The sequence below is a fragment of the Pyxicephalus adspersus genome, chromosome 3, assembly GCF_032062135.1.
Source record: "Pyxicephalus adspersus chromosome 3, UCB_Pads_2.0, whole genome shotgun sequence".
NCBI classification, from domain to species: Eukaryota; Metazoa; Chordata; class Amphibia; order Anura; family Pyxicephalidae; genus Pyxicephalus; species Pyxicephalus adspersus.
This window is the reverse complement of record NC_092860.1, coordinates 70194696-70208111: the sequence shown is the minus strand read 5'-3', so window position 1 is coordinate 70208111 and position 13416 is coordinate 70194696. Positions and strand designations below refer to the sequence as shown.

The 13416-nt window shown below is 38.1% G+C and overlaps 1 protein-coding gene across 4 annotated transcripts in view; it reads right to left on the bottom strand.

Moving 5' to 3' along the window:
• TJP3 (tight junction protein 3) overlaps positions 1-11704 on the bottom strand; it is a 90151-nt gene extending 78447 nt beyond the window's left edge. For 2 of the 4 annotated variants that reach the window (XM_072405107.1, XM_072405109.1), the window contains exon 1: positions 11642-11704. The gene's annotated coding sequence lies outside the window, so the exon portion shown is untranslated. Of the gene's footprint in view, positions 1-11216; positions 11328-11641 lie in introns of those variants that run through there. The other 2 variants (XM_072405110.1, XM_072405108.1) reach the window with 2 other exon arrangements.
• Between the last annotated feature and the right edge of the window lie 1712 nt (positions 11705-13416).

Below are 13416 nucleotides of genomic sequence, written 5' to 3'. Positions count from 1 at the left end.
ATTTTCCCCTTCCAAAAAAAGTTTTATTATGTGATCAAAGAAATGTGCATTGGGTCCAGAGGGGGCATAAACATTAAGAAAAGAGTATATAGTGCCCTGGATGTTTGCTTTCATCAAAATATACCAAGAACCCGAGTCTATCTGCAAGTCAGTAGTCTGGAAGGGTAGAGATCTACGTATTAAATCGCCACTCCGCATTTCTTTTTTTCCCGTATAGGAAAAGGTTAGCACTTCCCCCACTCAAGATCCAGGCATCCTCATAGTAACACCTGCCTTCAGATGCGTCTCTTGAAGAAACACCAGGTCAGGAATCTAAGTGTGCAAATGTGAAGTTACCTTGTGCCTCTTAATGGGATGGTTGAGGCCTCCCACATTCCAAGTAATAATTTTAAGGATGGATGAAGAAGCCAGGAGGATATTGTTAGAGTAAAACCTTGTGGCCATCATTATCTATACAAAGGAGAACAATGGGGACAAGGCAAAAAAGGGATGACTTGGCTGTCCCAGACTGACAAGAGCTCTTAGTGCCCTTAGCACCCAAAAGCGACCAAAAAAAAAAATGAACAGTGAGTGATTAGTGAGACTCATCAACTATAATTATTTTTAACATTTTTTCCCCCACTCCTAAATAGGAACGGAAGAAAAATGTGCTTTCCCATAAACAGGGAGGGCTTGCAACTTGAGAAATCAAGTGACATATAAGGAGTGAAAAGAAGGGGTAATCTAATTTACCGTTGGGAAATAAATTGTGCATGGGAATATAAAAAGTGTAATATATATATAACTTTGGTATTATCCAAAAGCAAAAACAAATAAATATAAAAGGGTACTATGATAGCTCTGGTAATTCACTTGGGACATATGAAGGGAAGGAACTGATTTACCATTAGGAGATAAATAGTGTGTAGGAGATGTAAAAAATATCCAACATATAAATTAGAAATTCCAATAAAAAGGAGACTCAAAACGAATTTTAAAGATACATTGCCTATGTGTGTTTAAAGATATATGTGCATATCATTTGTTTTCAAAGTCAAGGACGCACACCATATTCAGCAAGCAGGGTATAATCCCAATTAAAGCCCAAAAAAAGAAAAAAAAAAATAGTATTCAATTAGCCGAGTCAGGTACAAAAATCTCTTCAAGGCGAGATAGGACCAAAGAAAAACATTGGCTTTGGAATATTCAGAGCCTGAGGGATGTCCACTGTAATAAAGCAGGCCAAATCAACAGATTTGTAAGATTCTGGAATGCTAATCAAGCAAAGATTGGCTTGGCGGTCATTATTCTCCAAGTCTTCACACCTGTCAGACAGGGAAGCAAGTTGTTTGACATTCTATGGCCTGGTCCTCTAAATCACTGATACGCTGTTCCATCTCAGCGATTCAGGTAGTGTTATAAGCAATCTGTTAAAATGCAGTTTCAACTGAGGAAAATTTTTTCTCAAAGTAGGGTAATAAAATGTTAGATACCTCTTGTGCAGTAGCACAACAAGTATGTTGGGAAGGTTGCATATTAAGTTCCATAGATGGAGTTGCAGGAGGAGAGGAAGAAGCACATGTTGCAGCACATTTAACAAGTGTGGTGGATTGGTATAGACACAACGGCTGCAAAAAATGGACCACAGTAAAAAGCTCCTTTTCAGAATCAATTTTATCCGGCATGCCTTGCGTTGCACAATTCTACTCTAAGCAGTTATCTAAACATTCCGTGACTGGCAATATTTGACACATAGACAATATTTGTAATCATTCCATGGTTCTCCGAGTTTAAACAATTGTGCCAACCTGGAATACCTTTCAGAGGTAAGTTATCTTAACTTTTCATACGCCAGTGGAAACAAGAATTTAACTACACATCTTCAACTAATCAGACTGAGCTATCTTATTTTTCTTATAGAGCTTCAATAGCCAGCTGCTACCAGAAGATGAACCATATGTTCCTCTCCAGATGGTATGATGGAAATGTATTTGGTACTTTTTAATCCTGCTTTAAACTACAGACATTTTGGAAACAGGTTTTTAAATATTCACCAACTCACTAGTCTCCATTATCACTGGCCAAGAGACTATTTTCCCCTTCTCTTTCATTAAAATACTCTTTTTTACAAAAGATATAAAATATTAATTTGGTAAATGCTGCTAAAGCTTGTATTAAACCAGTCTGGAAAAACATCAACCCACTCACAGTGACCCAATGGTTCCAAAGATTAATATTATGCATATGGAAGATCTCATATCCACCATTAAAGGGACCACAGAACAAATTATTCAGATATGGTGTCATAGATCACGGCAGGACCAGGGGATCTGTGCCTTTGTCTGCGCTACCCACCTCACATTCCTCTGCAGCCAGCAGAAGCAGCAGCCCTGTTCAGAAGTCCTGTCCGCTGATCACTTTCTGCTCTCAGTCATGTGATCCCGAGAGCTTTACTTCAGAGAACCAGAATATTCCACAGATATTACAATTCTTCATCTGCTGGCAGAAGTGTAAAGACCAACTGAGCTGCCTCTGCTCCAGCACTCCCTCTGGTGGTGAGTTCACTTACTTGCTGGTCATGCGATTCCCATTTGCCACATGACCTCCCCTATAAAAGCAAGCGACTGGCAACAGGAAGTTCTTCTTGGCTCTGTTCCCGGGTTCCAGTTGTTCCTGTCTGCATTTCCTGTTACCAATCCTCCTGTGTACCGACCCCGGCTTTGACAACTACTGACCGCTGGCTGCCCTGACCTTTGGTTATTCTCGACAACTCTGTATGCTGCCTGTCCTGACCTCTGGCTTGTCTGACCATGCTCCTGTCTCACGTACGTTTTATTCCTGTCAGCAGTACAAGCCTCTGCGCGCACCGGAGCCCCAACCTGCTTGGACTCTGCGCCCATGCACGTCTCTGCCAACTGGGCTGATGACAAGGAGGGTCAACCATCCCACCTTGTGGCAACATGACACATGGTTCTACTGGCATGACTTAATGACTGATAATTGAACAAACTACTTTTGATATACCTTATTTTAATGATGCCTTGCCCTGATCCCCCACCCCCTTCCTTCCTTCTCTATACCCGATTTCTTTTGATCTTTACCCTCAACGGAAAAATACTAAAAAAGTATTTACGTGAAACTAAATTAGCATAGATCTCGACAATCTGTGTATGCTTCTCTAATATGTATGACTTTATAACCAATGTTTATTAGTGGAAAAATGTTGAGTATCTGAATGACATGTTCTATGTTGTTAACGAATGATGATAAATGCCTAATGTGGGCAGGCAGTAAGTTTTGTGGGGTAGAGTTTCTTATGTTCTGATGATGCCATGGTAATAAAATAGAGGAGTTTAGCCACAAGTGTCCCTCACTTGCACCTACATTTTTGGTTTCTTAGACCTCCCCAATGAAGTTGTGGTTCAATGAAAAAATAACATTGAACAAAGAATAACCTCCTGATTTATAACTCATATGGTAAACAACTTATACATAGATCATATATAGTTCATGGTTTGGATTCATATATATATATAAATTTATTTGGCTTATTTAATAAACATGGGGTGTAGGGGAATTAGGAGGATATATCTTGGGTCACACCAGGAAAACAGCAATAATTGAATGTAAGGCCAGTTAAATACTACGTATCATATATGTACATTTTATGGATAGTGGTAGAATTATTCTATGAACTCATTTATGTAAACATGGTTACAATAATAAACTATGTAACTTATTTCTAGTCTTATACAAAGGGATTATCTCTTGTAGATCCTGTATTTCCATTGAATGGTTAAATAATCAGTTTCTACTTTGGTGCTGTGTCTCTCCTCTCTCTCCTCCGCTTATCCTGCTGCTTGTAATTCCACCTGTTGTGCTGGTGTGATGGGATATTATTGGGCCATCATACTCCAGTAGAAGCCTGACTTACATACGCATATCTTTGTTTATAATATTTGTTGAGAAATCCCTTAATGTATGTATTTGTGTTTTTTAAGTATTGTATTTTTTAAAACTTTTGTAGATCTCATGGTTTTTACCTAAGGACTGGAAAATAGTTCCATGAAACACATTGAAAGCTACTAACTGACATTTGTTCAGCTATGTGATGATATAATTTATATGATGTATTTCATCGGTTTTAAATATTGTGTTTTATTATGCTTGTTAAAAAAAATCTTGATGTTTTAAATTAAATTTTATGTTAAGTTACTTAAACATACATCTCAAAATCTAACTAAAATCTAGTTTTAAAGTGTTAACTAGATATAGTCTCCGGGAACATCTGAAGTTAGGCTGAATCCACACTGGCGGAAAGGTTGCATTTACTGCACTTACCCCTTCCTCACGCCAGAACTACTGCTGGGTGAAAAAAACCTAGCAGTTACTGTCCGTTTCCAATCCCAGGTGCCCAGCAGTTGCCATTTAGGAGCAGTAAATTGCACAGTTTTTACTTTTAACGTTAACTATACCTACAGTTATTTCCATAAATATTTGGACAGGGACAACTTATTTCTAATTTTGGCTCTGTACATTACCACAAATAATTTTAAATGAAACAACTCAGATGCAGTTGAACTGCAGACTTTCAGTTTTAATTCAGTGGGTTGAACAAAAAGATTGCATAAAAATTTGAGGATCAAAAGCCTTTTTTTTTTTTTACACAACCACTTTATTTCAGGGGCTCAAAAGTGGGATAGGGTTTTTTTTCTGGGAAATGTTTATTTCCTAGTGGTTGAACATATGAACATATGGATAAACAATGTCTTTCTTGACTATGCAACTATGTAGACCACTGCAACCTGAAAAATTTGGGAATTAAGGAATTGGATGCAGAATTTGATGTAGCAACCTTTCTGGAGCCAAAACTCCTGAATTACCTGAAGCACCTGAATGATGTAAACACCACTTACTAAATGTACAATCCTTTAAACAAGTGGTCAGAGTATTAAGGACATTTGTCAAGCAAATGAGAAACAAATTTATAGTCTACACAACAAACAATTTTTTGTGTATGTGTTACACCTGTAATTCTGGGCAGATAACTGGGACAGATTAGCACAGGTCTGCAACTGATTTAGCACTGCAGTTAGGACAGGTTTTCACTCACAACAGAAGCACATTTCAAGGGTCATTGGCAGTTTTATAAAAGAACAGAGATAGGAATTTAATAAATGCACTGACAAATTATCCTAAACCTGTCTCCCTGCAGATGCCTATCACTGCCATGTGACAGGATTGATAAATGCCCCCTTTACATCTTTGAGGCTACAAATGCAAAAATAAAGCTGAATGGGGCTAGGAATTTAATATAAACATACAAATAAAGCTGAAAAAATTAGGTTTCAAAGATTCATGACCAAGAGAAACTGCCTCTCAAGCTGGTTTGACTGGTTATTATTTTCAGTGATAAACATTTCATCGAAACTGAGCTCCCTAGAGCCATGGAATGTGCAGTCCTAAAACCTGATTTGCACTGCTACAAAAAGTTACAACATATGGGACAGAGTGACTGGCAATGAATCATGCTACAGCAATTTTTAACATTCATAAAACTTATTTCTGGCAAAATGTTAACAAAAATTGGTCTTGAAAGGAACTTTTAACCCAACCCACAAGCATTAGCATAAAGAACACACACAGCTAGCTACATCATGGAGCTGGAGGAGAAATACCAAACAATGTGTGCATAGACCACGCTGTAGTACATACCGCCAGTGTTTTGTAACAAAACTTGGTGTCTACGTAAAAGTACATTTTCAACACAAAGCAATACATTATTTATGGTGAAAATGCAGTATATTATGGGAACTGTGTGCTAGACTTTTTCTAAAACTGGTGGTTTGGCAGGGCATGTGTATACACAATATTTTAACTGTATTATTTGCATATACAGGGTGTGTTACAGAAGAGGTCAGGTCTACTGCCCACAGAACATGTATGGGAAGGGAGGTTACCACTTACTGTTTTAAATCTGAAGTTTATTCTGCCTATAGTTTGCCTTCCCTAGTTTCTACCCCCATTAACATGCTAATCAGATTTTTAAATTTACCACTAAAATGAAAAAGTGTCTAAATACGTCCCTTCAACTGAATCAATATTGACTTTAGCTCTGTCTTGCAGTCCTTCCCCCAAAAATACTGCAGAAAAAAAAGAGTGGGTAGAACTAGGTGTTATTAGGTGCTCACTGACATAGTAGATGTATGTAAATCAGCAGTACCTGCAAAACGTTTTGCATTTAGTTGTATTGCAATACTTGCATACACAGCCCTAATGGGAATGCCCATTCTGCTCTGAATCTTATAGGGGCAGAGTAACAATGTTGCCATGCAATCACAGAAAGCTGAATTAGGTGGCACTAGCAGGCTCAACAGGCATTTGTCAAACTTTGCAGACTAATAATAAAACAAAATATTAAAAAAAATAAAAAACTAAGTGCAGATACATTTATAGTATAGTGCTGTCACAAGCCATTGTTTCATTTGGATAAAAAAAAACTTCCTAAAGTTTTAATGATTTTTTTTTTGTACAGCTTAGGAGCCTGTACAAACTGAAGAAGAAGATAGACTTCAGCTTTAAATAAAGGCTGGTTAATAGTCATCATTAAATTCAGGAATAAACACATTTCTAATACGGAAAACAGTATTATGGGCGCTTTGCTTGCTTTTATAAGATTCTAAAGTAAGTAAAATTATTATAGTTGCTTTATCTGAATTCACAAAATTAACAACAACAAAATACCATCAACCATGCTGCCATGTACATTATGTTGTTTTGTGTCATGGTACCTTTACACACTAACTTGAATAAAGCCATAAAGTTGCTGCACGTAAAGGACCATGTCATCCACATGGGTGTTTCTCACCCCACCCTCTTCCTGGTAAAACTAATGGGTATAGTTTTTTTAAAGTTAATATATAGAGTATTAAACAACATATATCTTGAATTATTACTGCAATTTTTCCTCCTGCAGTAATTTTTGATGTGGCAAACATTTTTAATGAATAACTATTTTTTCATTTCAGACACCTTCTTAGTTTAATTTTGGGCACTGAAAACTTTTTTTGGGGATGATATCAGTTAGTCAGTAGAACTGACTGTGAAGAAAAGGGTTCATAAAAGCCCTCCTGTTTACCATCTGCAATTTTTTTTGTCTAGGAACCTGCTCTAAAACTGAAGATCTGTAGATATGATTAAACTGGTCTTTAGCTGCCCAGATAACGTTTCAAGTAAACCACTACACTGAACTCTGTATTTGCATATACATTATATAACATGCATTATATCTGTAAGTGCACTATGCAACTAGATGAATAGAGCCTTCAAATACACAATTTGAATATTCAAGTGTGTATACATCTTTTTTTATTTTAGTAAGAGCATAAAATGCTTCCTGTTTTAATTGTTGCCTATATTTGTACATGTCAGAATTTCCATTCACTACCTCATCCAGAGATTGAAACAGATTTAGAGGATATCTGTACTAAATGTGTTAAATTCCTATTTCAGACAGTTGCCATTCGAATGGCCATTAGTACAAAGAGAGGGGTACAACTCACAAGTGGGAGAAATAAAACTTGACAGAGGGTCTAACACCTCCTGACTCCATTAATAACTCTTTACCTATATAGATGTTTTTTAGGAAGTAATTTGCTGTTTAGAGACATCACTCTTTCTCAAAGAAATATTGTACGGCACTGAAACTTTGTTAAATTATTAAGCAGGTAAAACAGAATTTAGTCCAGTTCTAACCTGAGATACCATGTCCAACATATCTACCACATAGCAAAACAGACCTGTAATCTTGCAAGCAGCAATAAAGCACAACCATGGTCAAGCAGTTCAAACCAGGAAACAAAGCATTTATATTTAATTGAAAAGCATGGCACATATTGTGTTGCAGAAAAAAAACATGTATTGTTAATTGAAAAGCATGGCACATAGTTTGTTGCAGCCTGATACTACAATAGTTTTTTTTCTCAAATCTACACTCAGTACCCCATAATGACAAAGTGAAAACAACATTTTAGATAATTTAGTAAAATCTAATAAAAAGGCAAAAAATACTACATTTACATCAGAAGTATTCAGACCCTTTACTTACTACCTAGTTGAATCACCTGTAGCAGCAAATACAGCCTCAAGTCTTTTTGGGTATGATGCAACAAGCTTTGCACACCTAGATTGGATAATTCTTCTTTGCAAATCCTCTCAAACTCAGTCAGAATGGATGGGGACTGTTAGTGGAGAGACATTTTCATGTCTCTTGATAGACCCAGTCAGACCCTTGACCCGAACCCTTTCTTGGACATTTACGGAGCATTGTTGAACAAGTTTACATTAGGGATCTCTGTACTTTGATCCTTTCACCTTTCCTTCCACCCTGACCATCTCCCAGTCACTGCTGCTGACAAAACCCTCCCACAGCATGATGCTGCCACCACCATGCTTCACTGTTGGGATATTGGACATTTAATAAACATTAAGTGATTAATAGACATTAGGTGTTTTGAGTCCAAACCATTCAATCTTGGTTTCATCAGACCAGAAAATCTTGTTCCTCATAATCGAAAAAGTGATTTTTGCAAACTCCAAACAGGCTTCCACTTTGCCATTAAGCCCAGTTTGGTGGAGGGCTGTGGTTATAGTTGACATTCTGGAACTTAGTCCAGACTCTCAACAGATCTTCCACTAAAGCCTTTCTCACTCACTCTCTTGCTTGCATGCTTAGTTTTACCAGGCAACCAGATATTGGAAGAGTTCTGGTTGTTGCAAGCTCCTTCCATTTTAGAACTATGGAGGCCACTGTGATCTAGGCTTTGAGCTCTAGGGTCTTCTGTAGAGAGGGGTGCACCTTTCCAAATCATGTCCAAGCAAATTAATTAACCACAGGCAGAATCCAATAAAGGTGTAGAATCATTTCAGCAGGGACCAAAAAATGAGTGGCACCTAAGCTAAATTTCAGATGTTGTTGCAAAAGGTAAATGGTAAAGGTAAATGTGATTATAAGTGTTTTTTTTTATAAAATACAAAATTATGTCTCAAATTATGTTTTCACTTTGTCATTATAGGTTAGTGAGTGTAGATTATTGAGGGGAAAAAATATTTTTAAAGATCGTAATGATCATCAGGCTGCAACCAAACTGAAAAAAATGAAGGGGGTATGAATAATTTCTGAAGCCACTGAATTTTAATAATAGAATAATAGGAACTTGCTTTTGACTTAAATGTATAAAAAAATTAAACATTTACACATTTTTATTATCTGAAGGTATTCAGCTTTTTTAAGCCTCAATGCTTCTGTTTTGCTTTTTTTTTTCTTCATCCTAATAAAACTACAAACTATCACTTTAAAATGAAACTAAACTCAAAACAGCAAAAAAAAAAAAAAAAATACACTTACCTTCAATCCCGCAGGGCAGTCCGATCCTCCGGGGGTATCCTGCATAGGGCCTCACGTCACTCCAGCATTTGTCCCTGAGCCAGCGCTCCTGACGCCGCCATCTTCTTTTCTTCTTCCTACATTACCCGACCCAGGCGCAAGATTGGGTACCGTAGGATACCCAAAAAAAAAAAATTGCCTATCCCACTGCACAAATGTGAGATTGGCAAATTTTTCTCTTTGCGCAAAAAGGCTTCTTCTGCGCATCCCCGAGATGCTCGGGCATGCACACAAGGAACGCCCAAGAGCCTCCCAGGATGCCTGACGTAGGGATCCCAGGAGGCTTTGAGCTCCTATTCATTCTCGATCGCCTAGAATTAGGGTGGGGGGTACTGCTCCTTTTTTTTGTTACTTCTTACTTCTCTACTCTGTACACTATGTTGTAAATTGCATTGTCTTGACAGGTACACTTAATGTCCTGTGCAGTATGTTACATAGACCTATCCCCTGCACTGCTTGTTATGTTGCGTATTCCAAAGTGTAAATATTCTGTGTTTTAGGTTTTAGGTTTATGTGTGCCTCGCTCATAGAACAGTGATTATGAAGTAAATTGTTAGTATGACTGCAGTCTATGTACAGTGTGTGAAATACGTAGTCTCAGACTTTAAATTTTATTTCCATACAACCTTTTTTTTCCCTTTTTGGTTTTGACTAGAGCAGGGTCGGTTAGACCCCCTTTTTGTGATGTTGGCCACTGTCTTCGAGAAAGAAAGTAAATCTAGGTACACACTTGCAATAATTATCATTAGAAAACGAACGACTAATGATTATGCATAAGTATTCTAAAACGATCGTATTGTACGCAATTCTGTACATGTTGTAACAATACGATTGTTCAAATATAATCCACCAATAGTGTACACACGCTAGATACGATTGTTTGAACCATGCAGGGAGTGACATGTAAAGGAAAAAGGGTATTGCAGAAACACCCATGATCACTGAATGACCGTACACACAATAAATAGTAAACGATCCTCGCTCAATCAGATCCGCTGAGACGGTCATTCGTTTCCAGCGACAATCCTTGTCCATCGGCGTCGGTCAGTCATTGTGCACTTTATTTGTTAACGATTATCGGACGATCGGTCATTAGTCGTTCGTTTTCAACGATAATTACTGCAAGTGTGTACGCAGTTTAAGAGTGAAATCCAAAATTGTACCATTGTCTCTAGAAAATTAATTGAAAATCTTAATGGGAACACCTAAGAGAGGCATTCCTATTGTGCCCAACTCTGTTTATAATCCTGATACAACTGGCTACTAGGAATGAACATTCATATTGAATGTAACATCATTCTGGCCTGAACAATCAAGACGGACAAAGATCCTAAAACCTGACACAAAAACACACACACACACCATTATTTTATTGCATCGCCTTTCCCTTTTTCCTACTTACTCTTTTTTCATACCAAGGTTTAATTCAATTTTAGCCATTTTATATTTAGCCACACACATTGTGGCACTTCATGTGTCTCCCTCAGCCAGGTGACATTCTCTACCCTTGGTCTTCTACAGGTACCATAAGCAACATTCCATACCATAAGAAAATTCCTCTTCTATCTAGCAAAAGCATTTTTAAGCCATTGGTTTATATTAGGTTATCAAATCTACTTCTGGTGTAAGATATTTTCTGAAAAGCAGGAAATGAGTCCAGGCTAGATGGGATCCCTGGGGAACTCTCCTACTGGTGCCAGCTTGTACACAAACAGCACACACTGCTTGGATTATGTGGCGGCTGACCATAGGTTGCTTCTTACTTTACAACAAATACAGTCACGTTCTTTACCGTAGTAACCCGACCAGGACAATAAGTTGTTTCTCCCCAGGGAAATATAACAGTCACAACCTGCGCCGGGGTAGTGAAGCGGCTGTGTAATGGAAGCTTTATCTCTCAGGCTGCACCCAGTATTATCACCTCCATGCAGGTATAGTTCCCTTCCTCAGCGGAAGCCGCGATACAGCGCTCCAATGCGCAGGAAATAAAATAGTTTCCCGACTTGTGCGCCTGTTTCAGTGATGTGACCTCCAGTAACTACATTCAGTCACACAGGCCACACAGCCCATTCGGATGTTGCAGGTGGCCACCATAGAGAATATATTTAGCTGCTGACGGTTTCTAAATATTTTACCAATAATTCAAAGACATATTTTATCCGGGTGACCCGCAATACAAACACTGGTTTAGGAAAAAAGGAACAATATAAACCTTACCTGGTGACGGCCGGGCGGCTTCAGCAGGCGCTCTTCCCTCTACAGGTGTATGCAGTCTCTGAGCATTTCCTGGTTCAGTGCCGCTTAACCCTGTCACTGCCAGGCATCCTCCCCCTACACTTCTATCGCTTACAGCTATAGGCAAGTCTAACAAACGAAAGTCTATTGCTATTGTATGTTTTTATGGTACATTGGGCATGTAGAGAGAGCTATGCATTCAGCTTAGTGAAGGTGAATTAGTTATTAGTTTTTACACTCAACAGAAAAGTCAATTTATTTTTTCATTTTACTAGCACTTGACTAGGTGGCTCCTTTGCATTATGTGGAAATGTGTTGCTGAAGACATTAGTTGGTGTGCTGGGTTTGCCAGTCATTCATAAAGCAAAACCTTTGTGCTGTAATGTAACCGTACCTGCCTCATTGTAATTTCTGTTTAAATACACTCACCTGTCCCCATTCCTTCTTCTCTTCCTTATTTCAGTCTTTAGGCATTTTGATTAACCAGGCCTCAAATTTTCAAACTGGGACTTTATTTAATTTGGCAAATTATAAGATCATGTTGGCTTTTTATTTTGTTCCACTTTATTGGCACCTTAGCATCGCTGTGTGCTGGACATTTTCATGTGATGTGGTGTGATACAATGGGCTTTTACCAACTTCATTTGAAAGTACTGATGTGTAACTAGATTTGACATTATAGTACATTTAGGCCTTGTTTCCACTGTCTGCAGTATTTTCTATAACATACCTGCTTTGCCTTGCATTGTGTCAGCAGTCCAAATATATGAATAGCTAAAAAAAGTTAATTCAGTATTTAGTAAATGTGAAATGAGCACTTGTCAGTTGATCCAATCATTTGTTTGCATAATAATTTTTATGGTCTGCAAAACAATATTATTTGCCTACATTTTTTTAAATTAAAAAGTGTCCCTTTTCTCTGTCCGTAAAAGTTTGGAGGTATATTATTGTCAAATCCTGTCATAACCCTACCATGCAGGATCCCAAGGGAAAATTCTGTTAGGCACAGTTTTGAATCCCTCCAACTCTCCAATTCCCCAATATTGCATGGCCCTATGAGCTACTTTTTCTGTTCGCACTTCAGCGCACTATCATTACACTTTAAGGTTTTTGGGGGCCACCTAGAGGCAATTAGCAGAACTACACCTGAGTGCAGGACACTATTATATTTATTATTATTATTATTATTATTAAAAAAGTATTTATATAGCACCAACGTGCATTTTACACAGCACTGTACATAATCAGGGGTTGTAAATGACAGACAGATACAGGCTAACACAGGAGGAGGAAAAGACAAGTCCTATTATATTATTTATTATTGTTATCCTGTATTACAGCCAACATATTATGCTGAGCTTTTCAAAGTCAATGGGTCTTTACACCAGCAGTGAGGTTGCAGTGCGTTTCCTTCTTCCTCACTCCAGGAACCACTGCCACTTGGGGAGATGTTACATGTAGCATCTCCCCAAGCGGCAGCCGCATAGGGAAAGAATAGGGGCTGCATTGAGCTGTACTAGTACCATTCACAGCTGTCAGATGTGAAAATGCTGGATCTTTTTGAACTAACAATACTGTGGGAGTGCTCAAGCGTCTGGCAGGGAGCAGAATAAAATCACGTGATGCAGAGGCATTTGTGAAACCATCCATAGTCATGTCACTAGCTGTTCTTCAAAGAGGCTCACAATCTAATGTCCTGACCATAGTCATATGTCATTAACACGGCTTCAGGTCAATTTGGGGGAAGCTAATTAACC